General features: G+C 49.2%; 1 protein-coding gene and 1 long non-coding RNA gene across 3 annotated transcripts in view; one reads left to right on the forward strand and one right to left on the reverse strand.

Annotated features, from left to right (window-relative positions):
- Positions 1 to 134: 134 nt before the first annotated feature.
- LOC142494834 (uncharacterized) lies at positions 135 to 25,312 on the reverse strand. The gene is made up of 3 exons (XR_012801593.1): positions 25,185 to 25,312; positions 2,593 to 2,647; positions 135 to 537 (listed from the first exon to the last, which is right to left on the reverse strand). It is a non-coding gene; the product is annotated as an uncharacterized LOC142494834 (long non-coding RNA).
- The window catches only part of TMEM209 (transmembrane protein 209), a 32,334-nt gene continuing 30,739 nt past the window's right edge, over positions 24,595 to 26,189 (forward strand). The window contains exon 1 of one of the 2 annotated variants that reach the window (XM_075599365.1): positions 24,595 to 24,758. The gene's annotated coding sequence lies outside the window, so the exon portion shown is untranslated. Of the gene's footprint in view, positions 24,759 to 24,816; positions 24,841 to 26,189 lie in introns of those variants that run through there. The other variant, XM_075599367.1, reaches the window with a different exon arrangement.

Below are 26,189 nucleotides of genomic sequence, written 5' to 3' on the forward strand. Positions count from 1 at the left end.
GGTTGGATCAGTGGAAGGAAGCCAATCAGACCGTTAAATTGTTTACAAGTGGTTGTTTTTAGCTTTGTATATAGGATTTCTCTTTTAAAATACCAGGAAATCTGGAGCAAAATAAATAAATAAATAATGTGCGATCTGTGAAACTATACGGATATTTATCCTTCTCATAACTCATCTTTATTGACTTTTTATATCAATATTTGGATATCCTGGTTCTACAGGGCATAGACAAAAGCTAGGTCCAATAAAAGGCCTGTTCTTCCGATGGTCGCTCACTGTCCCTAGCAGTTTCTGGGCAGCAAGGGAAATTTTGGGACAACCACTCTCGGGTTCTCCTGGCTTTGCAGAGACGACAGGGCTTGATCTTGCACTTAAGGGTCTTTTGTCTCTCCTCCCACTTCTTCCTCCTGTGGCTGAGGTCACTGACTGACACATTGTCTGTCCTATAGTTTCTGAAGAGATTAGACAATAGGCCTAGTTTGATGGGGGTTCCTTGACCGTGTTCCACTCTTCTAGACCTTCCTGGAGCCTTGAGACCTGTTAGAAAACACAACACTCTGAGCCCGTACACTTACTGACTTAACTTATTTCAGCTCAGAGATGGTCGTTTTTGAGGCAGAAAAAGATAGAAAGATGTCAGATAGAGGCAGAGTATTTAATAAATCACATAATATCTGCATCATCTCACTACTCTCCAACGCTTCCTGTTGACAGAAGCTGTACACCGATCAAATTACCTTGATATATTGACACATAGCTATTCAATATATTGTGAAGACACCATTCCCAACCCCTGGAGAAGAGATCAGGTTCTTTCTAGTGAATGCAGCTAAACCTTCCCGCACGGGGGAGACCGTTTCACTACATATTGAGATTAAAATTGGTGTTTGCATCAATTTCGTATCAAAACTGCATAGACATGATAACCTGTTACTGTAATTCTCCACTTAGATTTCAGGTTTTACTAAACTTCTTCATCTTCAGGACGATTCTTTGGAATAGATTAAGCGATTGTTGAAAACATGTTGTCACTTTAAATGAGGTGTGCTGGTCAAGATTAAAGATGGCTTCATTTCATAAGATTTCACTAGGCCTTAAAAGGCTAATAATGTCAGGGAATATGCCTTAGAGTTTGCTATTTGGCAAGCATTCAGCCAAACATCACCAGATAGCGGGAGAAACATGGTGTGTCTGTCCTGTTTACTGTCTCAGCATTAAGCCAGTCTAGCGATTTTTCAGAATTTTGCAAACTAGCGTATTAAGCGAAATTGCAAGGCACATTATTACATTAATGCTTAGCCAATCCAAGCGCTTTGCACATCTCTAGTGGCAACATATAAATACTGAGCCTGCATTGCTATATGGGATCCGTAGAGGTGACCTGCAACATTTCAGTACTTACTACCATGTACACGGGAGCACATAACCGCTTCCCGAGCTCATACATAGCACACACTGGCCAAAACCTTTCATAAGATGAGACTTGGGATGAAAATGCAGGCGTTTGGGCCTGAATGGAATATCTTTTGGGGGGAAAGTAGAACAATAATACATTTCAGACAAAAATATGATTTGTCCCTGATCAACAGGAAGAGATAGATGGTCAATGTGACAATACACGTGCTATGTGAAGGTGAAAGAAACGGCGCTAACTCTATTAGTGTACACTTAAGCTATATAGTGAGTTTCTTAACAAAATCAAATGATTATTCAACAATAATAATGTGCTCAAATAACGTGCAAATGATATTAAAAGGTTCAAACCCCCTGCTCAAACCCAGCTGGTAGGGACTGGTTACACTAGTCCCACAAATCGTCACTCTCGTTGTAATCCAGGGGGAGCATGGAGGGAAATAGAACAAAAAGACAAAAAACAAACTAAGTGTAGACAGTTTTAAATTGGTGTAAAATTCTATGTCTTGTCTTGGCTCGTATGTGGTGCCTACTTACAAGATGTAAGTTGTAATCAAGCGGTTTTGACACACAATGGTCTCTGCTAGGGATGTTGTTCTCCACTCTGTGACAAAAGCTTAAATCACTTGTTTTTATTGTAAGTGTTCATTTTTTAACCCTATAAAGTATAGTTTTATTATTATACTGGTCTGCACTATGGTATCATTTTTTTCACATACACATGGTTACTGAGCTGAGAATTGGAGACCGCATCACAGAGTGGAGAACAACATCCCTAGCAGAGACCATTGTGTGTCAAAACCGCTTGATTACAACTTACATCTTGTAAGTAGGCACCACATACGAGCCAAGACAAGACATAGAATTTTACACCAATTTAAAACTGTCTACACTTACTTTGTTTTTTGTCTTTTTGTTCTATTTCCCTCCATGCTCCCCCTGGATTACAACGACAATGTGACAATACAAGCAGTACAGCACTTGGCCCACCCAATGCATTGTCTTGCTTGTCTTAAAGCCTCGGATCCCCATTGCCCGTTTTAAAAGCGTTCCCACCGCTGTATCTTAAAGCTGCTTTGTATTCCTTTATTGTACCACACTCAACCACCTCTTCTAGTAGGCTGTTCCATGGATGGACTACTCACAAAGAAGTACTTACCCACCCCAGGTAATACTCACCCTTAGTGTGGCAGAGATCTCTTGTTGGAAGTGTCCCCGGATACTTTTTAAAGGGCTGTATAACAAAAATAAAACACACGTATAACTGGAAAAGGACCTTTTTTTTTTTTTAAACATGAAGGCTTTTTACAGCAGCGTTCTACACCTTTACTGTTATATCATGGTAGTAACCCCCTTGTCACATGGGCCTACACATAACTCAAACAAACTACTTTTAAATGTCCCTGTGTGGTCGTAATTGTCAAAAACAGCCTATTTACTATTTGGGGATATTATTTTATTTGTGTTTAATACAGATTGTTATATTGTTTATTTAATGAACAGAGTTTGAGTTTAACGTGTCAAACCTATCCTGCATCCTTACTGCTGTTTGGATTTGCTTAAACTATGACATAAGTTACTTAGAACATGGCTTCAAAATGATTGATTTCCCCTTGGGCATCACCCCTGGCATCCTTGCCAGGAAGGAGAGTGGGGAGGTGGAGGGACTTCGGTGTCGTCAGTTCGGAGGGGGTGGACATCACATCAGCCTCCAACGACAATCAAGGACTTAGATCCCGTACAGGCCACCAGGGGGGAGAGGACATAGGAGGAAGTGGTAATAGGACACTGGCAGGGAGCAAAATATACAGTATATATATATTATATATATATATAATTTTTTAGATTTTTATCCATATATTTTTTATAGGGTCAAATTGTTAAGAGATTGCACTAATATTGTATTATTTTATTGTCTGTATCATAGTGTATCAGCCTATATTAAAGCCGCCCTGCTAAGCGCATTCATGATTAGCAATTGGTTCTTCTAAAATTTATTTTTAATCAGGATAATTTAGAGGCGCTACTTCAATCTTTGCTTGTTTTGTTATATATCTATATATATATATATTATATATATATATATATATATATATAGTGTTCGACAGACCTATACATTTGCACGCCCCGGGCGAGTGGATTTAACATCGTGGCGAGCTCCTATTGGCCCAAGCAGCACACGTGTGGTACTAGGTGGCGAGTAGATTTTTTTGTTCGGCAAGCAGATTTTTTGGTAATTTGTCGACCACTGTTATATATATGTATATATATATGTATATATATATATATATATATATATATATATATATATATATAACACTAGCTGAAGTACCTGGTGTTGTTCGGGAATTCTAAGAAACCAACCTCATCCCTCCCCTCCTCCGCTCCACCCCCTACCCCCTTCTCTCTCCCCGAATCATCCCTCTCCCTCCCATCCCTTTCCTTTAATACCTTATGATGTCCCCAATTCTCTCTGCCTCTCTCCCCTCCTCCAGCGTTCTTACTTTCTCCTCCCGTGACTTCCTCTCTTTCTCCGTCTGCTTTCTGTGTAAACTGTATAGCTATCTGACTCCCAGTATGCTGTAACGTGCCAGATACACAGCCTACCAGGTACAACACCTGGCCAATAAAGATTGGCCCCCTGCAGACGCACTTACCAGAACTCCCTCCTACTGTCTCTGTACGTTCTCCCTACCTACCAATTAGAATGTAAGCTCCTCAGGGCAGGGACTCCTCTTCCGAAATGTTACTTTTATGTCTAAAGCACTTATTCCCATGATCTGTTATTTATATTATCTGTTATTTATTTGATTACCACATGTATTACTACTGTGAAGCGCTATGTACACTAATGGCGCTATATAAATAAAGACATACAATACAATACAATACACCCAGTGGCCGACGTGCTGAGAGAACTTGTAATAACTCATAGAATTAAAAATAGAATGTATCCAATTGTATCCAACAAGTGAAAGTGGTCAAATAAAGCGCTTTAACACATGGAGTGTTCACTATTCTTAGGCTTCTGTTTGCCCCCCGCCCCCTCCTTTTCACTTCTCTCTGCTGAATTCAGTGCTTGTGTTGTGTCTGTGTGTGTGTGTGTGTGTGACAGCAGGACAGTAAAACACGCCCTCTCACTTCCCATTGGTCAGAGCAGGGTCATGTGACCCTGTTCTCAGCACAAAAGTATCTCTCCCTTGTCTCCCCAAGCACAACGCTTGGGAGAGCGTGTGTGCACGCGCATGAGCGCGCGAGCACAGCGGGAGAGGGGATGTGCTGATCCACATTGAAGAAGGTAAGCGCGCAGAGCGCCAAGCACATAGCGAGCTCAGCGCCAGCGGGGCCGCAGCCTTAAAGTGAATAGAACATATTCAGCAATGTGAATTACAGTATAGTGCAAGTAATAATTACAAAGTGTGACATAATGAAATGTCAGGTTGTAACTCCCTGCTCAGACCCCCTGGTGGGGCCAGTCTTCACTGGTCCCAAAACGTAGCAATATGTTCTCACAATCCAGGGGGAGTATAAAGGAGAAAAGACAACAAGATGAACAATCTAAGTGCAGGTGTAGTGCAACGTTAGAGAGATGTCAGCTTTAGTCTTGGCTCTATTGTCAGCCTACTCCCAAGATGTATGATGTTAAAAGGCAATTTCAGGAAATTATGGCAATACCTCAGCTTGTGTTTGCTGCAGGGACAGGCCCATAAGATTGGGACTCTGCCCCTGTAGAACCAGAGCATAGGGACACAGCCAGGACGTGGGTGCATCCTGGACCATGGTGATCTGGGACCAGATCATACCTCTACTGATATATAGAGACATTCTCCAACTGCACCAACTACACACAGGCTAGTGAGGCAGAGCTATCTCACACACTTGGGTGGGTGGTTGACTCTATGGACACCAGGGTGATTGGGTGCCCAGGGGCACCTCAGTACGTTGGGGTAAACCCTATCGGGGTGTGGAGAGCATGGCGAGGGGCTACGGCCCTGCGAGGCCTGAGTGAGGCTGTGTTATCACTATTATTCATATGTGCTCAGTAAATCTGTTATCATACCGGTGTATTTATTATATTGTCCTGCACACTGTTAGGACCCGTACAGGTGGAGGCGCTGTCACCAGATGGATCAGTTACAACCCAGGCTCCCAGCAGCGGAGGTTCGGGCCTTCTATGAGACACATGAGCGTGTGCACGTGTCGCACGCCTGTCGCTCGCGCGAATGTGAACTCTGCTTTTGGGCGATGTTCAGGCGATGGGGAGGCGTGGCCGTGATGTCACGTGAGTGGTTCGCCCGCAGTGGCTCAACCGCTTGACGCGACGCGAACGTCACGCGCCCGTCGCTAGGAAAGACAAAAGATTTTGTCTTTCCAAAACGTGGTTGCGCCGTCGCGCCTCATCGGGCACGCTCTCGCCCGCACTATGTTCGGCCTCATAGTATTGGAGGCATGTTGTTCGCGATGCGCGTGCGCCGTCGCGGCAATTATAATCGCGGCCTTACAGATGGTTCCACCACTGAAAACATTGGGGAAAAAATACAGGTTCACACATCTTACCCTGAAATAGCCACGACAGAGTATAGTCCCAGCAAAGGTCAATACGTAGCAGATAAACAAGACTATTACATAACGTGCATGATTAAACTCATCCCATGCGCACTCTTTCTCTTCCACGTCATGGACTGGGGTGTTGTAAACCCAATCGAGGTAATGCATGGCTCAAAAATAGGATAGTGAACATGCAGGTGGGTGCCAGTGTGGCTTGGGTAAGTCATATATGTTTGTTACAATGAGGAGGTGGGGCTTGCCTGTGGATTTTTTCTTTGTTACTAGGGATGATGTGTTCTTTATGACATCAGCCCAAGCATCACAGCATAGCAACATCTGCAAACATCTGCCACATACTGTCCATTAATGGCTTGTAGCAGGTCACAAATAACGTTCAAACTACTTATGAATGTAATCTGCAGCATTTTTAATCTTATCTCCAAATAACATTAGATCATAAAAAGCCTCCAAAGATTTTCTTTGCAATGGAAAAGTTACCATTTTAAAAGTTCATTTACAAATAGAGTTTGGAGAGTGAGAGAGACTGGTGGGAGAGTGAGAGAGAAGGGTGGAAGAGACAGAAGGGTGGGAGAGTGAGAGAAGGGTGGGAGAGTGAGAGAAGGGTGGAAGAGAGAGAAGGGTGGGATAGTGAGAGAGAAGGGTGGGAGAGTGAGAGAGAAAGGTGGGAGAGTGAGGGAGAAGGGTGGGAGAGTAAGAGAGAAGGGTGGGAGAGTGAGAGAGAAAGGTGGGAGAGTGAGAGAGAATGGTGGGAGACTGAGAGAGAAGGGTGGAAGAGAGAGAAGGGTGGGAGAGTGAGAGAAGGGTGGGAGAGTGAGAGAGAAAGGTGGGAGAGTTAGAGAGAAGGGTGGGAGAGTTAGAGAGAAGGGTGGGAGAGTTAGAGAGAAGGGAGGGAGAGTTAGAGAGAAGGGTGGGAGAGCGAGAGAGAAGGGTGGGAGAGTGAGGGAGAAGGGTGGGAGAGAGAGAGAAGGGTGGGAGAGAGAGAGAAGGGTGGGGGAGAAGGTTGGGAGAGTGAGGGAGAAGGGTGGGAGAGAGAGAGAAGAGTGGGGGAGTGAGAGAGAAGGGTGGGAGAGTGAGAGAGAAGGGTGGAAGAGAGAGAAGGGTGGGAGAGTGAGAGAGAAGGGTGGGAGAGTGAGAGAGAAGGGTGGGAGGGTGAGGGAGAAGGGTGGGAGAGTAAGAGAGAAGGGTGGGAGAGTGAGAGAGAATGGTGGGAGAGTAAGAGAGAATGGTGGGAGAGTTAGAGAGAAGGGGATAGCTAGAAAGTTGGAGATGGCAGAGTTAGAGGAGGAGGGGAGAGAAAGGAGAGGGGGAGTGATGGGGGGAGAGCGCTTTTTCATGTCAGAGCTGCGCTAAACAATCCTTTTATGGATTTTCTTTTTACTGTAAATACAAATGCAAATCCCATTTTCTGTCTTCTTTTTACATTTTAAAATGTATTTTAACGTGTCCTCTTAAACTTGGTCTTGCTCTATACATTTTCATGACACATTTCTAATTTAGGTTTGTGACACAATGGTATCACGTTTGGCTGAGTATCAGTGGTGGAAACCATTAATAGAAGTGTAGCCCTGGTAAGAAATTGGGCTATATGTCTATCCTCCTACTGGTGTAAGTCCTACTAAGGGCAGGCTGCCAGTAGTTATCATGGGTTTCCCCCCCTTCAAGCCCTGCCCTGAGTGGTGGAGGTAGGCCACCTGACTCTGTGTCTAATGCAAGAGACATAGGGGAGGGGCCTGCCAAAGTCATAAAGGGCAGTGCAGCCTATTTAGTGCAGGCAGTTCCTGTGTGTTAGGAGAGAGAGTGAGCAGTGCATGAAGTGCACAGCTGGAGGAGGAGAACTGGCAGGCCCTGTTTAGAGCTGCTAGAACTATAGGTGGACCAATAGGGGGTGAGGGAAGAGCTAGCCCCACCCTGAGCGCCCACGGCTTGGGGTGGTGGCAGGGAGACACTGACCACCCACAGACCATCCTGAGGGTGTGCATTCTGGAGGAGGAGAAGATCCTGTACCTGAGTGAACACTGTGCTGCTGCTGTGCGCAATAAAGGAGTCAAAGGCTGTTTTATAAGAGACTGTGTGAGACTGAAATCTCTCGCCCCAGAGGGGGGTTCTCTGGAAGGATTTCACCCTACCCTGATAGGGCTTGCCAGAGATGGAGGCGCTGTACCACTAAGAACAGATGGAGGCAAGTACCACAGAAACCTGGTCCTGTTGTCCCCCATACCATCGTGGGAGACTCAGGCCCTGATGACACGGGGCGGCGGAGCTCGGAGCACCCTGCGGAACCCGGGCCGGCGGTGACCCAGACGGAGTTCCCCCCAGGTGGGGTCTGGAGACCGTCTGCTGCCGCGAGGTAAGACGGAGGCGGCACGCTCCACTGCGCAACCCCTTCCCCCCCCCCTCCCCACACACGCACGAATAAATAAAGAGCTGACCTGAGTCTGGGCACCGTCGGACGGGGGGTGGGGTGGAGGCACACGTGGGTACCCCCCTTACTAAAGGATCCAACTGTCCCGGTCGGGGGGCTGCAGGAGAGAGGGTCGCCATTTTGACGGGCCACTCCACGGGGGAACTGCTAGCTGGCATAAGTAATAAGAAGGAACTACAGCCCACAAGTAGTAGCAATATTGTTTAAATAATAAACGTGAGGATGTCTTCTTAAAGTCTATATGTAAAATACTCACAAATGTGAGGATGGATGTGTATACGTAATGGTATCTTTAAGTGATGATCCGCCAGCTGCGGTAGAGGTAGGTGTCTGCCTCAATAGAAGTATGCACTCAGGTACCTTTAGTAATAAACAAAAGAACCGGACATAGTGCAGACTGTATACAAATTTATAAAAGGTAAGTATAATGCAATACACTCACATGGTATTAGATGGTAACAGAATCCCTACGACTATACCTGAGGGAATTATTTCTTGAACTGGCACCTGACCTGTCCCAGGAAACTCTGGAGCTAGATCGAGTACACAGAGCTCTTAGCCCTAAATTCTCTGGTCCCAAAAAAAACAGGGATGTTCTTGTTAGATTACATTCATATTCCCAGAAAGAGCGCATCCTAACAGCAAGCAGGAATAAAGGAACAATTTCCTTCAAAGCTACACCTATACAAATATACTCAGATTTATCCAAAGCAACTATCGAAAGAAGGAGAGAGCTAAGACCCCTCACGATCCTGTTGAGAAATAAGAACATAAAGTACCACTGGGGATTTCCTTTTAAATTGATAGTGCTTGTGGAGGGTAAATTCCACACAATATCCTACACAGAGGACATCCCCCGATTCCTGAAGGCACTGGACCTACCTTCCCTGAATGAAGGAGCCGAGGAGGAGGGTTCCCGCAGATCGCCATCTCCAAGAAGATACCCGAGGACATCGCAGAGGATCACATCCCAAAGGAACCCAAGAACGGAGGATTAGAGAAAAAGAAGAGTGGATTCCATACCTGCTTCATGGTAGCGGATCTGGTCGAAGGAGCCTTGGGCCTGCCCCACCGACCGGAGTTCCAACACCAGGCGATGGAGGGTCGATGCTCCTGTGGGACAGGGGGGGGGCAATCCAACCGCGGACTTTCCGCCCCCTCCCCCCCCCTTTCCTGGGTCCGACCCCGATGATCCTCTCTGAACTGGCAGGCCCCTGTATTGGATTGGGGTCCCTTCCCCCCCCTCCGTCCCTTCTCCCCCCTCCCCCACCCCCTCCTCCTGGTGATGAACCCCCCTCCCCACCATCTCACTAAGACGGCATGGGCGATACTCACACATCGACTGGTTCCGCCGAGAGGACTCCATCTAAAGGTCCAAGCCGAGACTCCAAGCTGGGACCCTGTGTTGAAGGTCTACAGTTAGTAAAAAGTTGTGAATGATTACCCATTTCCACAAATACACCACAAACCAGAGGGACTGCTCAGAGGAAGCCCCCCCCCATCCACCACCCTCTACCACCTCCTCCACAACCCCATCCTCCACCATCCCCTCCCACCTGTCTGCCCCCACCCACCCCCCGGGTCACCCCACCCAGCTCCCCCTGAAATTGAAAATGTTTGTTCAAGTTTATACACGGTTTGATGTTATTTTCAGAGCACCTCTTGTCTGAGTGTTTAATACTGTACAAGTTATTATGTCTGATGTTATACATATAGCAAATATCAGCAAGGTTTCTAGTAAATGCAATACAGGACCCGGTGGATTTTATCCTCCCCCCTACCCCCCTCCCACTCCCGTCACAAAGTGGAAAACGTCCGTTTGGATTAATCTATGGATTGATGGTACTTTCATAGTACCATGATAAGATTCCTCCTGTTTGAGTGTTTACAACTGTATAAGCTATTATGTCTGGTGTTATAAGTATAGCAAGTACCAACAAGGATTCCCAGTAAGTACAACACTGGCCCTGATGGTTTTTCCCCTCCCCCCGCACCCTCTTCCCCTCCCCTCCCCTCTCCTCCCCCCCTCCTCCTACCCCCCTTCCCCCTCCCCTCCTCCACCCACCTCCCCTCCTCCACCCCATCTCCTCCTCCCCCCTCATCCCCTCCCGTCACAAAGTCGAAATCGACTGTTTAAAGTTATACAAAGGTTGATGCTATCTCCCGAGCATTAAGACATGACTCCTTCTGAGTAGCTGTTTCAAAATGTAGAAGTTACTATGTTTGATGTTATACATATAGCACGTGTAACGGTTTTTCTGAACCGGCCTGACCCACCCAATCTCACATTGGCCCCTGTGGTCTAACCGGTCCCCATTACAGTGTGGTAGTGTCGGGTGGTGCACCTGTTGGCAACAGGACTCCTGAGTCTCCCGCATGATGGTGTATGGGGAGGACCCGTCCAGACAGGCAGCTGAGGTAGTGTGCTGAGTCCTACCTAGTTCCAGTGCAGCGCCTCCACCTCATCAGGGTCCCTGCGTCCGCATGGAGATGGTCCTGTTGAGGAACTCGAGAGGGTGTTCGAATAAGAGCATCTTTATTGATTGATGTGGGCTAGCTGCCCCACGCAGTAGAATATCTAGCCACTCATCTTGAGTCAATGCTTCCCTTTGAAAGGTGAGCTCTCCTTTAATAGGGATTCCCTATCCCAGCCGGGATATCTTTACCCTGTGCCAGGTCCCTGGACACAGTCTCTTGCAGTTACTAAAACATAACCAGTAACTCAGACTAGGACTAGAACTTGAACTCCTCCTCCTCTTAGCTGAACTTGTACTAGAACTACTTTTTGACACAGTGCTGTGCCTTATGTACACTCTGGAAGCTGACACACCTCTGACATCACTAACCATGGAGTCAGAGCATGTGACCACTCCCATCCATACACAGGGCACCCCACCAGGGTGTGAGGGCAAACCTCCATAATTACTGCTGGCATGCCCACAACTTACCAGGCCTTACTGTCAGCAGGAGAGATGACTGTAGCCATTTTACATGACCGCTACATTCTCCCCCTGGTGAATCCCATCGTCCTCGCTGGGACCTAAATTTGTTTACCCTTTTCCAGGAAGCACTGAAACACAAAACATAATTAGAACATCTTACAAATTTTCATAATACACACAGAAAAAAAAATGTCTACAGTACATTCCGCCAAGCCCGCCCCGTCCAGCAGCCACGAACCCGCGTAATACATAGTACCTCCTAAAAGTAGTGACTGGTGTCAGGTTTTCGTACCTCCCTACCACCCATATCCAGGACCGTAACATAGTAATGTCTCGGCAGTCCCCTCTCGGGCCTATAGGTCACCTTATGTTTGTAGATGTTCCTTCCTATGCCCCATATGCGTATTAAGTGCTCTATCCGCTCCTCAGCCTTCTTCCCTACCACTGCACTTCCTCTTCCGACTAAGTACATTTCAATGGCCTCCCTAAGCCACTTCCCTCTGTTTTCCTCTATTTCGTCCATAAGAGGCTCAGGGACATACGGGTACTCCAACCCGTGGGATGACTTATAACGAGCAGTTATGGCCCGCTCGGCCCTACTTATCCTGGTCAGGTCAGCCCTACCGGCCCTCCCAGGTAACACCCATGATAGGGGCTCATCAGGGTCCACGGGATCTGACAGGATGCTGGGACCCATGGGTTCTATCTCCCTATGCTCGATCTGCAGCCATCGCTCCTGCAACTCTCTATCCCTTTGTTCAGGGGTGAACTCTCCCACAGCCCACCAGTAATCCACTACATCTTCTCGCCGGATGAGGAACCGAGTGCGGTCCATCCATGCGGAGTACCCTTCGAATAGTGGGGCCCACCAACGGTGCTCTCTGAATCTATGTGACTCCCCTGACTCTCTATCATCTTCCAGGGAAAATACCCCCGAGGTCCGTTCAGATCGCGGTACGGACCACCTGTAAGATCCCGGGGCCTTTTTCACTGGTTCGGAAGCTACAGGGCCTACCGCGGCCACTCTCAACTCTCCCCCCCCTTGAGAAGTGCCTTCCGTAGCGCAACTGCGCTGTCCCCCCCCAGTCCGTTTCACCTCCTCTTCCGAGGGTAAGTCCACCGACTCCAAGCTAGGCGGGGATCCCGGGGAACCGATGACAGGGGCAGGGGTTTTATCTAGGGCATGGGAGGGGACATAAGGCCAAGCGATGGGACCCCACGGGGTTACGACCTGTTCCCGGCTGTCCGTAGACTGGTCCAATGAGGACATCTCACCCTCCTCAGTCCTCGGATCGCCCATCCAACTCCTGGGCCTTTGAGGTGATCGGGGACCTTCCCCCGATCGCCGAAGCGTCGCTGCATCGTTCCCAGCGGTTCCGCCGTCGCCACCGGAAGTGATGTCCTCCCCGGAACCGGAAACGCCGCCATCTCGGGTCGGATCCCCATTCGGGATCTCTTCTTCGATGACGACATCCGGAAGCTCCGCCGTCATCTTCACCGGAAGTGATGCCGTCTCTCCACGTGCGTCTCGGGCCTGGCACGGCCCTTCCTCCGCTGCGCTGTCTGCCGGGACAAGGTAAGTGATGGGGCTGCTTCTCTTACTAGTCCGCAGGGGCGTTGGCGTCTCTCTCCCGTCGCCGCCAGGTCCTGGGACGGCGGGACTCCGTCTCTCGACTCGCCGATCTGCGGGGGACGCCCTGGTTTCCAGACTGCCACTCACCCCACGGGGTGTCGTCCGTCCTGGGTCCCTTTTGGATCCCGATTTCGCCACCGCTAGCTCACGGAGATCCTCATCGGAGTAATCTCCCTTCCCTGATCTCGGGGTCACCGAGCGTGGCGAAAGTCTTTTCTCTGCTCGGTCGGGGGGTGACCCGACCGTCTCGGTTCCTACTGACCCAGCCGACTTGGTCGACTCCAGTCCCCTTTCTCCGGGACTCGCACGGCTGATCCATAGTGCGCCAGGGGACTCGGCGGAGCGCTTAGCCGTATCCCCTGGGGGGTCAGCAGGTTGGATAGGTATAAATGTGGGCATGGGCCACAAATATAATGTCCTGCAATGTGGGCAACGTGCCGCCGTGTTGACAGTGCCTCCGGGCAGCCCGCATTGTAGGCAGAGCCCGACCACTGTCTCGGTATTTGCCACCCTGACTACCAGTACCCCGCCGGGTACCGAGTAGGGCTGGGTGGAGACCATAGTTCCCACAGTGGGGGGGCAGGCCATTCTTTTAGTAGGGACCACTTTCAGTATGGGTCTCTCCAGGTCAGTGGTTCCTCGCAACTGACCGGTAGAAGCTTCTGGGCCAGCCACTTCCTGCTTCGGCTCCTCCTTCCGCTGACATAGCTGGAACCCGCCCCCAGGGGTTGCAATTATGGGCGGATCCCACAGGGGAATATCATGCCCCTTAATTAAGGCCACGCCTTTCTCAGTCCTGGTGGGCGCGGTCTGCGTTTTCGCGCCAATTTCCTCATCAGAGTGGGATTCTTGGGCCGCGGCTAGTTCCCGCCTTCTCCTAGCTGCTGCTTTTCGTGCAAAATATCCCTCCTTTTGGCACGTTACCTCCGCGGCCGGAACTACTTCTTGTAGTGGCGCCGTCTGGATATCAGTCCCTGGGCCCAGTGGGTGCATTCCCACAGGCCATAATTGAAAGTCACTCCCCCTGGTGGAAATCAGGGGAGGGTCCCATAGACTAAGCGGTTGACTCAGCACAGGGGCCGAGTGAGTCACTGTCCATGCAGGCGCAGCCATAGCTTTCGCGCCATGCCCCCCATCAGGGCGGGGCTCTGCTGTTCGCGCCATTCCCGGCCAGCTCTTTGCAAGTTCTGTATCAGCCATTTTCTCTGCGACTGGCCCATGCGGTTTCCCTAGCAAGCGGGAACCGCCATTTTGGTTGGCTTTTAAGCCCGAAAAGTCAGTTTGTTTGCTCTCCTCGCGGGGTTCCCCCCCAATTATCACAATGTCCTCACACTCTTCAAGGGTGGCTCCTCGGTGTCCCAGACAGGATAAAAACGGGGCAGCCACGGCCTTCGCTCCACTCCAGAGCAGATTGGTTAAAGACAACTCAGCGACAGTTTGCTCTTCAGTGGGGCGCACGCTACGGGTGCCTTCCCCATCAGCCTCTGGTCGCCATTTTGGGCTCTCCGCACCATGCGGATCCTCCATTCTTTGGGTTGTCACACTCTCGTACCAATTATCGTACATGGGGCTCCGCTCTGCGGGGCAGCCACCACACCAGTACAATAAAGATTGCTCAGATGCACCACCACATGTGTACCTGATCTAGGCTGGACTCATGTTGCACTACCTCAGGCTAGGCTCACTCTCTCAGTGTCTGCTGTAACTCCTTCCTCCCAGTCTGTGCTCCCTATGGTAAGTGTCTGGAATGGGCTAGAGTACTCTGGCTCTGCCATGCAGTACTTGGGGCGTCTACCTCTCTTGGTCAGCCTAGCGCAGACCCTCTCCAGGATTCCTGACCAAGTTAACAGGCTATCCCTTCTGGCGTCCTACCAACTAGCACTACCTCAAGGTGACTCGTCAGCTATAGCCCAGCTCCAAACCCCTCACTCCTTTCAGGCCCCTAGGTCGTCCCTGCAAACTGACAATATCCCGTCAGCCCCCTGACCACCCCTAGGTCCGTCCCTACGCAGCACAGAGTGGCAGCAGACTCTCTCCCTGTTTCCCAGTGTGCCTAGCTAGAGCCTGTCCTGATGACAGATCTGATCTCAGCAGCTCGCCTCCAAATGTAACGGTTTTTCTGAACCGGCCTGACCCACCCAAACTCACATTGGCCCCTGTGGTCTAACCGGTCCCCATTACAGTGTGGTAGTGTCGGGTGGTGCACCTGTTGGCAACAGGACACCTGAGTCTCCCGCATGATGGTGTATGGGGAGGACCCGTCCAGACAGGCAGCTGAGGTAGTGTGCTGAGTCCTACCTAGTTCCAGTGCAGCGCCTCCACCTCATCAGGGTCCCTGCGTCCGCATGGAGATGGTCCTGTTGAGGAACTCCTTCGTGGTGCTCCTCTCTGTACATTCACTCCACACATGTACACGAGAGGGTGTTCGAATAAGAGCATCTTTATTGATTGATGTGGGCTAGCTGCCCCACGCAGTAGAATATCTAGCCACTCATCTTGAGTCAATGCTTCCCTTTGAAAGGTGAGCTCTCCTTTAATAGGGATTCCCTATCCCAGCCGGGATATCTTTACCCTGTGCCAGGTCCCTGGACACAGTCTCTTGCAGTTACTAAAACATAACCAGTAACTCAGACTAGGACTAGAACTTGAACTCCTCCTCCTCTTAGCTGAACTTGTACTAGAACTACTTTTTGACACAGTGCTGTGCCTTATGTACACTCTGGAAGCTGACACACCTCTGACATCACTAACCATGGAGTCAGAGCATGTGACCACTCCCATCCATACACAGGGCACCCCACCAGGGTGTGAGGGCAAACCTCCATAATTACTGCTGGCATGCCCACAACTTACCAGGCCTTACTGTCAGCAGGAGAGATGACTGTAGCCATTTTACATGACCGCTACACACGTACCAACAAAGGTTCCTATTAAATGCAATATGGGGTACAGTGGATCTCTCGCTCATCCCTCTTCCCCCCCCTCGCCTCTCCCCCCCACTCCCTCTCCCCCTTCCGTCCACTCCCCCTTTCTTCCCCCTCCATATCTACCCCTCCATGTCTACTCCTCCTCCTTCTCCACCCCCCACACCCCCATCCCACCTACCCTCCACTGATACTCGAAATATGGAGTACAGTTGATCTCTCCCTCCTTCCTCTCGCCCCACGTCCTCATCCCCCCTCCCCCTGTTTCCAACCCCCTGTTACCACCCCCCCCCCCAATCCCACCCATCCTCCACTGATAGATACTTGACCCCCATGGCTCCCCCAAACTTTAAAATCTGTTGTACTAAGAAAATAAAATTAAGATGCAAGATGAGAGAGGGGCTTGGTCCCCCCTCCACTTAGGGCGCCATTCCCGAGAGCACGCTGGAAGATCTCCAAAGGGCAATAAGCCCTCAACCTTTGCCATTAGGGCAAGGAAGGTTTAACATGGTTGGGCTCTCTCATAGCCCTCAGATTTCTATTTCTAGTTATCCCTTTCTCCCCACCCTCCCTTTTCTTCTCCCTCCCTCTCCCACCCACCCCTCTTCAGAAGAGTCGCCTCTCGAAACTCTGGAGATCATAGGGGGGTTGGGGGTCGGCGCAGATGACGCCCGAAGGGTCTATAGACCGAAGATAAATGGGCCTGATCACCCTGGGAAAGTGATCACAGCAGCAAAGGCCCACAAACCAATAAAACCACTATGGCTAATAAAACGAACATAAAATTCATATCAATGAATGTTAAGGGGTTAAATTCCGTACGAAAGCGTAGACTAGCACTTCTAGAATTGAATAAGCTCAACGGTGACATCTTATTTTTACAAGAGACTCATTTTAACTCAAATAACCCTCCCAACACTTTCGGTAGACAATACCCACAAGCATACTACGCCTCCTGCCATACTAAGAAAAGAGGGGTAGCTACCCTGATACGAAGTAATACCTCCTTTGCCCTCGAAAAGAGTATCTTGGATCCAGAGGGAAGATTCCTAATTTTGTTGGGTTCACTTACAGGAGAGCCGATTGCGCTAGTGAACGTTTACGTGCCAAATGAAGGCCAGATCCCCTTCCTGGAGTCAATTTTTGAAACTGTAAGTAACCTTAAATCACCCTCAGTAATAATAGCGGGAGACTTTAATATGACCTGTTCCCCAGACCAAGACAGATCGAGTGCCCAAGGCATAGCGCCACCAAAGACATCAATAATCAATGCCAAAAAATTCAACAACATGCTTAGAGACTTCCCAATGTTCGATATTTGGAGAAGCCAACACCAGGGGGAGCGAGACTTCTCATTCTATTCTGCTCCACATCAGTCCTACTCGAGGATTGATTTTTTTCTGGGTACCAAAAATGTTCTCCAGGTGTCCACCCAGTCAAATATTGGCTCGATAACATGGTCTGATCATGCCCCCATAGACATAGTGCTCTCTCTGCCTTTCAGAAAGAACAATAGCTACAGTTGGAAACTAAACGACTCTCTCTTAAACTCCCCAGAAATAGTGGGCACAATTACGCAAAAACTAAAGGAATACTTTGATATAAACAAGGGTTCGGTCGTTTCCCCAATAACGCTGTGGGAAGCCCATAAGGCGGCTATCTTTAGATACCTAGAGGAGTGCAGCTTACCTGCCCTTCCAGAGGAAACGTCCTTAAACTTAACGAGAAAATATCCACTAGAGAAATATTTGAAGTAATAAAACAACTAAAGGCAAATAAGACCCCAGGGCCAGATGGTTTCTCGAATCAATATTACAAAAGATTTAAGAAGGTGCTGGTTCCACATTTAACGGAGGTTTTCAACTTGTTTATGGAGGGGGAAGATGTCCCAGTATCCATGTCCACAGCTAACCTGGCAATTATCCATAAAGAAGGAAGAGACCCGCTCCAATGCGGGAGCTATAGGCCAATATCTTTACTTAATTCGGATCTCAAAATTTATAGTAAATTCCTTGCAAACAGACTAAATCCAATATTACCAAGCTTGATCCATAAAGTCCAGCTCGGATTTGTTTCGGGCAGACAAGCTTCGGATAACACACGCAAAATAATAAATATCATTGACCACGTGCATCTAGTGGGGACAAAAGCATTCCTATTGAGTCTTGATGCTGAAAAAGCATTTGATAGAATTAGATGGGATTTCCTAGATCATACTATGACTAAATTTGGATTCAGAGGCCACTTCCTGGAGGGGGTTAGGGCCCTATATAAGAACCTATCGGTTTTTGTCAAACTCCCAGGAGGAGACTCAGTCCCCATAAAAATTAAGAATGGTACTAGACAAGGTTGCCCTCTATCCCCACTCCCTTTCGCACTATCAATCGAACCCCTGACAGCAACAATTAGACAAACCAAGATATTAAAGGGGTCGCCATCGGAGATAGAGAACACAAAATTTCGCTGTTCGCGGATGACGTTATCCTGTCTCTGACATCCCCCAATGACGTTATCCTGTCTCTGACATCCCCCATGACGACCCTTCCTAATCTTCAGTTTGAGTTGGAAAGATTCGTCCGGATCTCAGGGTACAAAATCAACAGCGATAAATCAGAAGCGCTGAACCTATCCTGACCACCCAAGAAGTAAAACTAATAAAGCTCAACTTTAGTTATAAGTGGAGGTCCACAAACATACAATACCTGGGAGTCAGAATAGCCAACTCATACGCAGCATTGTACAATTGCAATTTTCCCTCCTTTATTTACAAAAATTAAACAAGATCTCCAGAGATGGAACAAATACCATATTTCGTGGCTCGGTAGGGTAGCATCAGTTAAGATGAACATCCTTCCCAGACTGCTGTATTTCTTCCAGACTCTCACCGGTCTGTGTACCGCTGGCAGACCTCAAAAACAATCAAAATAGCATCTTCCAATTTATATGGAAAAACAAAAGGCCACGAGTGGCGCGAACGGTAATGCTTGCCCCAAAGGAGTGCGGAGGCCTAGGTGTACCAGATACTACAAAGCATCCCACCTAAAGCAAACGGGTGGTATGGAATAATGACCCAGCGTCCTGTGGCTGGTTAGAGATTGAGGCCTCATACGTGGCTACCCTATCCCTTGGAGTACTACTTTGGTCCCAAGGGGGTGCGAAGATAACAATACCAGGAGAAATAGGCCTGGGAGCCATAAGATGTACGTGGAAAATTTGGTCACAAACAAAAGACAGACATGGATTGACATCCTTCCCCTCCCCCGTTATACCTATATTCGATAACCCAGATTTTCCCCGGGTTGCGACCCCAGGGAAGTTAAACAATTCCGAGAGTCTGGTATAAAGACAGCATCAGACTTACTTAACAAGGGGTCTCTGATGATATTTTTGGAGTTACAGGAAAGACACTCCTCTGTAAAACTTCCCTTATACGGATTCCTCCAGATCAGACATTTCCTCCAAGTGGCGTCCCAAAGGTCCAAATTTAAAAGCCTCACGACCTTCGAAAATAAATGTGCCGTGGGAACATACCAAAAAGGTCTGATCTCAGGAATCTACCTGGGACTAGCACGTTCCATGATACCCGCCAACCACAATTACATGATGAAATGGGCCGAGGACCTAGACGTAGAAATAGATAGAGATGACTGGGATGACATTTGGGAAGCTGCAGCCAAAACATCCATTTGTACTACTACCAAAGATAATATATACAAAATTCTATTTCATTGGTACCTGTCTCCGAGAAGGCTGAGCCGGATCTTCCCTGGCCAGCCCAATATTTGTTGGAGAGGGTGTGGTCAGGGTGGAGACCTAGCACATATACTATTGTATTGTATGTCTTTATTTATATAGCGCCATAAATGTACACAGCGCGTCACAGTAGTAATACATATCATATAAATAACAAATAATATAAATAACAGATCATGGGAATAAGTGCTTCAGACATACTGTAAAAGTAACATTAAGGAAGGAGTCCCTGCTCCGAGGAGCTTACAATCTAATTGGTAGGTAGGGAGAACGTACAGACAGTAGGAGGGAATTCTAGTAAGTGCGTCTGCAGGGGGCCAAGCTTTATGTATCATGTGTCCATGATTATCCAGTGCTATTCATATGCTTGCCCTGCTTGCTATGGACTTGCCCTAGGGTCCAGATTTTCTGGAATATGATCCGCTCTATAGCTGAGGAAATAGCAAGAGAAGAGATCCCTCTAGACCCCCTGGTGTTCCTTCTAGCGAAAACCAATTGACTCAGCCTCAGCTTCCACGAGAAAACTAATCTCACACCTGCTCACAGCAGCTCGCTGCTCGCTAACAGCCAACTGGAAACAAATAAAAACCCCGTCCAGATGGTTCTCCGTAGAACAAATGAGGTTAACCGATGGAGTACTTGTCGGCCCTCCTGAACCAGAGCCTGGACCGGTTCAACAAGGTCTGGGACTTATGGCCCTACAATTAAGATTAAAACACCCGAATTACCAGATCGCTGCGTCTTCCTCCCCCCCCCCCCCCTCTTCCCCCTTTTCTCTTTCTCTACTTGTCCTTCACTATCCTCATTTTTAAAATAAGGTGGAGTTACTGCCCCGGTATGTTTTATGCAAGCTTCCCTGTCTAGGTCTTGAAAGATTGACTGCCTTACTGTATGTACAATGTGTTATAAACATACCTCCTGTAAACGTTTTGAAATGTTGCCTGTAACCCTCCATGAAAACCAATAAAAATGATTGTTAAAAAAAAAGAATACGAGAGAATGTTTATTTTGTGTTTTTTTTTAGCTCCCCTCCCACTCACTGCTGAAAAGACAGACTTTAGGTCACTTTTATGCGTATTAAAACAGAGACTGTATAAAAAGAAGCGGGTGTCATTCAGTGCATAAGACAGTTATTGATTGGCACGTACAGAACGCGGCCAATCACCCCAGGCACACGTGTTTATCGCGGTTGCTTTGTTTGAATTTCATGGATTTTGTGCAATTAAATGAATGAATTGTAATGTGTACAGTACTGTGCTGTGCTACTGGGTCAATTTCAGGTGTTTAAAAGCCAGAACACTAAAATGCCATTTTCTGCACTCGCGTCTTAAGGCGGTACGGTTGGAAGTAATCCCGCGCCATGACATGGGTATTCCGAGGTATACAACGCGTGATATGTTAAAATAATGGCCGCTGCATCTATATCAGAAAAGAACTGTCTCACTGAACTAGAGGACGAGCTTGTCATCTTTTAGGCAAAATACATAAGTAAATTGCCTCCTATCCTTTTTATACTACACTTTTTCTGAGTATACTTAAGTGGAGATGGGTGAATGTGTGGCAATTCGGAGCGCAAATTCTACGCAGTGTTTCCAACAAAATTCGATTTGCGGCTGAATTTTTCACCCTCGCATTTGACAGCTAAAAATACGGACGACCGCGTGTGCCTGCCGCTGTATTCGCTTCGCCCTGCCTTTCTGCGAATGTCGGGCGACGAATCTTTATGCATTCACTGCATTGGCGTGCGAGAAGCTCCTCCCACTTTCTCGCCGCTGGTCTCCTGATTGTTGAGACGGTGAGAGAGGGCAGGGAGCTGGGACATTCACACCTTTGCAAATCGTTTTTCACTCAAAAAATGAAATAAAAAGAGGCGAATGTGCCGATCTGCGAAGAAAAGCCACGTTCTCAGCCAAGGCGAATAATTTGCCCTATTATCTCTATAACTTACTCACACAAATTTGCACTCAAATTAAACATGCTCAATAGGGATGATAAAAAATGAAAAACCAAAAATATATTTTTGCCGAAAACGAAATTGGCCAACCAAAGCCATCTATTTGCGGTTATCGCAACGTCTGCGCTGTTAGCCAGCTACGGCCATCTGTCTTTTTAGGCTCTGGCTAGTTTATCAATTCATGTAACTTGCATAATTGGAACCAAAGGGTCTTCCAGTGCTGAAACATGCTTCTTTCAGCGAAGGATACAACAGATGTCATGGCTTCCTGTTACCCTATCGTTTGCCCTCGGAGGCAGCAACTGTGAGTACAACAGTAATTATCTCGGGATGCAGAAAGTAGCATGGTTTAGCATCGAAAGACCCCTCCACCCCCGATTCCAGGAGGGATGTATGTATGTATGTCTTTATTTATATAGCGGCATTAATGTACATAGCGCTTCACAGCAGTAATACACGTGACAATCATATAAATAACAAATAATATAAATAACAGATCAAGGGAAGAAGCGCTTCAGACATAAAAGTAACATAGAGGAAAAGGAGTCCCTGCTCCGAGGAGCTTACAATCTAATGGTAGGGGGAACATACAGATACAGTAGGAAGGCGTTCTGGTAAGTGCGTCTGCAAGGAGCCAAGCTTTATGTATCAGGTGTATAGTGTTAGCCATGGGGGATAGCTTTCACTTTAACTAGTGTTGCCACATAAGGACGAATATCTCTATTTTGTTTTAATTGCGGCGCTTTACCACGGGCCTGTACTTTAATATTTAATTTCCGTGAATTATAATTAAGTAATAATCCCCGAAGAACATGGCATTACTGGCCAATAATGCCCTGGCTGGAAGAGTTGAAGGTCCGAGGCGAAGCCGAGGGATTTTAACCCAGCCAGGGTGTTATTGGCCAGTAATGCCCTGTTCTGAGGGGATTATTACTATTATAGGCTAAATGTAGGCTTTTTTCATAAAATAGACACTTTTGTAAAGATATATAACTAGGAACTACACTGATGCACCTATGTAGGAAAAAGAAGTAAAGTAGCAAATGAGATGGGAGAGAGGTGGGGGGTGGAGAGGTGAGGGGGGGAAAGAGAGGTGAGGGGGGGAAAGAGAGGTGAGAGGGGGGGAAAGAGAGGTGAGGGAGGGGTAAAGAGAGGTGAGGGGGGGTAGAGAGGTGAGGGGGGGGAAAGAGAGGTGAGGGGGGGGAAAGAGAGGTGAGGGGGGGGGAAAGAGAGGTGAGGGGGGGGGAAAGAGAGGTGAGGGGGGGAAAGAGAGGTGAGGGGGGGGGGAAAGAGAGGTGAGGGGGGGGGGGAAAGAGAGGTGAGGGGGGGGAAAGAGAGGTGAGGGGGGAAAGAGAGGTGAGGGGGGGAAAGAGAGGTGAGGGGGGGGAAAGAGAGGTGAGGGGGGGAAAGAGAGGTGGGGGGGGGAAAGAGAGGTGGGGGGGGAAAGAGAGGTGAGAGGGTGGGAAAGAGAGGTGAGGGGGGGGGGGAAAGAGAGGTGAGGGGGAGGGAAGAGAGGTGAGGGGGGGGTAAAGAGAGGTGAGGGGGGGGGAAAGAGAGGTGAGGGGGGGAAAGAGAGGTGAGGGGGGGGAAAGAGAGGTGAGGGGGGGGAAAAAGAGGTGAGGGAGGGGAAGAGAGGTGAGGGGGGGGTAAAGAGAGGTGAGGGGGGGGGAAAGAGAGGTGAGGGGGGGGAAAGAGAGGTGAGGGGGGGGAAAGAGAGGTGAGGGGGGGGAAAGAGAGGTGGGGGGGGGAAAGAGAGGTGAGGGGGGGGGAAAGAGAGGTGAGGGGGGGGGGGAAAGAGAGGTGAGGGGGGGGGGAAAGAGAGATGAGGGGGGGGGGAAAGAGAGGTGAGGGGGGGGAAAGAGAGGTGAGGGGGGGGAAAGAGAGGTGAGGGGGGGGAAAGAGAGGTGAGGGGGGGAAGAGAGGTGAGGGGGGAAGAGAGGTGAGGGGGGAGAGGTGAGGGGGGGAAAGAGGTGAGGGGGGGAAAGAGGTGAGGGGGGGAAAGAGGTGAGGGGGGGAAAGAGGTGAGGGGGGGAAAGAGGTGAGGGGGGGGAAGAGAGGTGAGGGGGGGCGAAGAGAGGTGAGGGGGGAAAGAGAGGTGAGGGGGGGGAGAGAGGTGAGGGGGGGGAGAGAGGTGAGGGGGGGGGAAAGAGGTGAGGCAGGGAAAGAGGTGAGGGGGGGAAAGAGAGGTGAGGGGGGGGAAAGAGAGGTGAGGGGGGGAAAGAGAGGTGAGGGGGGGAAAGAGAGGTGAGGGGGGGAAAGAGAGGTGAGGGGGGGAAAGAGAGGTGAGGGGGGGGGAAAGAGAGGTGAGGTGTGGGAAAGAGAGGCGAGGGGGGAGAAGAGAGGTGAGGGGGCAAGGGAGGAGAGGCAAGGGTGGGGGAGAAGAGATAGGCGAGTGGGGATTGAGAGAGGTGGTGGAAGAGGGGTGAGGGGGGAAGCGAGGTGAGGGGGGGAAGCGAGGTGAGGGGGGGAAGCGAGGTGAGGGGGGGAAGCGAGGTGAGGGGGGAAGCGAGGTGAGGGAGGGGGAAGCGAGGTGAGGGAGGGGGAAGCGAGGTGAGGGAGGGGGAAGCGAGGTGAGGGGGGGGGAAGGCGAGGTGAGAGCGAGGTGAGGGAGGGGGGAGCGAGGTGAGGGAGGGGGGAGCGAGGCGAGGGAGGGGGGAGCGAGGCGAGGGAGGGGGGAGCGAGGTGAGAGCGAGGTGAGAGCGAGGTGAGGGAGGGGGGAGCGAGGTGAGGGAGGGGGGAGCGAGGTGAGGGAGGGGGGAGCGAGGTGAGGGAGGGGGGAGCGAGGTGAGGGAGGGGGGAGCGAGGTGAGGAGGGGTAGCGAGGTGAGGGGGGAGCGGTGAGGGGCTTCGTGGTCTGTCTATACACACCGCATCCCGCCTATTACGAGTGCTGGGGGGGGGGGGCGGAGTCTCAGAGACAAACGACAGCGTTTGAGGAGAGAGAAGGGGCTGCACACCCAAAGCGAGGCTTGCAACGCAGGCAAAAAAAAAAAAGTTGTACTTCCGCCTGGCACGTTGGAAGGGTGCTGGCACGCGGGCTTCCTGCGCGAGCCAGAACGGCACCGGGCAGTTTTGCGGGAACCGTTCGGCGCGGGACTGAGCGCGCGCGGGGGTCAAGCGGACGTTGGTTGGACGCGGTGCGTGGTGAGGTGAGTGGTGCGGGGTAGGGTATAGCGGCGCCTTCTCTGGTGACGGGGGGAGGGTCCGCACGTCATGCCGCCGGTGATCCTGGTGAAAGTTTGGATTTTAAATTACTTTCCATTCATATGCCGCCTGCTCCTCCTGTGTGTGACGTGAGGCTCCTCCTCTTATCCCCCACTGTGTGTCAGGGTCTCTGCTTCAGCACAGGTGGCTCAAACAGTGGCTCACTCAACTGAGACACCTGTGCTGAAGCAGGCACCGATTGAGACACCTGTGCTGAAGCAGGCCCCGATTGAGACACCTGTGCTGAAGCAGGCCCCGATTGAGACACCTGTGCTGAAGCAGGCACCGATTGAGACACCTGTGCTGAAGCAGGGATATCCTGAAAACCTGACCTGTTTTGTGGCCCTTGAGGGCTGGTGTTGAACACCTACCTTTTTATAATGTCCCGGTGGAGCACGTTACCCTATAATGACCTGGTTTAGGACGGCTTGATGTCTGCCATTGATGTATTTTTAGAAATGTATTTTCAGTCTAATAAAGAATTTGGCCTTAAACACATGTCAGTATGTCACCCTGTGAGGAGTGTGACGATGAATGTCACATCATGTCAGTATGTCACCCTGTGAGGAGTGTGACGATGAATGTCACATCATGTCAGTATGTCACCCTGTGAGGAGTGTGACGATGAATGTCACATCATGTCAGTATGTCACCCTGTGAGGAGTGTGACGATGAATGTCACATCATGTCAGTATGTCACCCTGTGAGGAGTGTGACGATGAATGTCACATCATGTCAGTATGTCACCCTGTGAGGAGTGTGACGATGAATGTCACATCATGTCAGTATGTCACCCTGTGAGGAGTGTGACGATGAATGTCACATCATGTCAGTATGTCACCCTGTGAGGCGTGTGACGATGAATGTCACATCATGTCAGTATGTCACCCTGTGAGGCGTGTGAAGATGAATGTCACATCATGTCAGTATGTCACCCTGTGAGGCGTGTGAAGATGAATGTCAATGTAACCGTTTAGATTGTTAGCTCTGGGGCAGGGATTTATTTCCTATTGTGTGTTTTTTGCACTTTATTGTATTATAATTCCCTGTAATGGATTCTCTTGTAAAGTGCTGTGTATGATGCCGGTGCTATGTAAATGTCCAGTTTCATTAAAGCAGTACCACTTGGCCAGCCCACATTTTTTGTTAAATTGCCCCATTTCAGTTGTTTAAACCTCGTTGGAAAGTCTCCAAAACTTCTACATAGGTGGACAACCTATTTTTGCCGACCCGAGGAAGAGAGAACTCTCAAGCTTGTTCTATGCCATAAATTGTTAGTCCCAAATAAAAAATTTATTACCTAATACTGAACTCATTTATTCTGCACTATCGCAACTGGACTAACATGGCTATTTCCATTACATATATATCTCTAC

This window comes from Ascaphus truei, chromosome 5 (genome assembly GCF_040206685.1).
Source record: "Ascaphus truei isolate aAscTru1 chromosome 5, aAscTru1.hap1, whole genome shotgun sequence".
Lineage (NCBI taxonomy): Eukaryota > Metazoa > Chordata > Amphibia > Anura > Ascaphidae > Ascaphus > Ascaphus truei.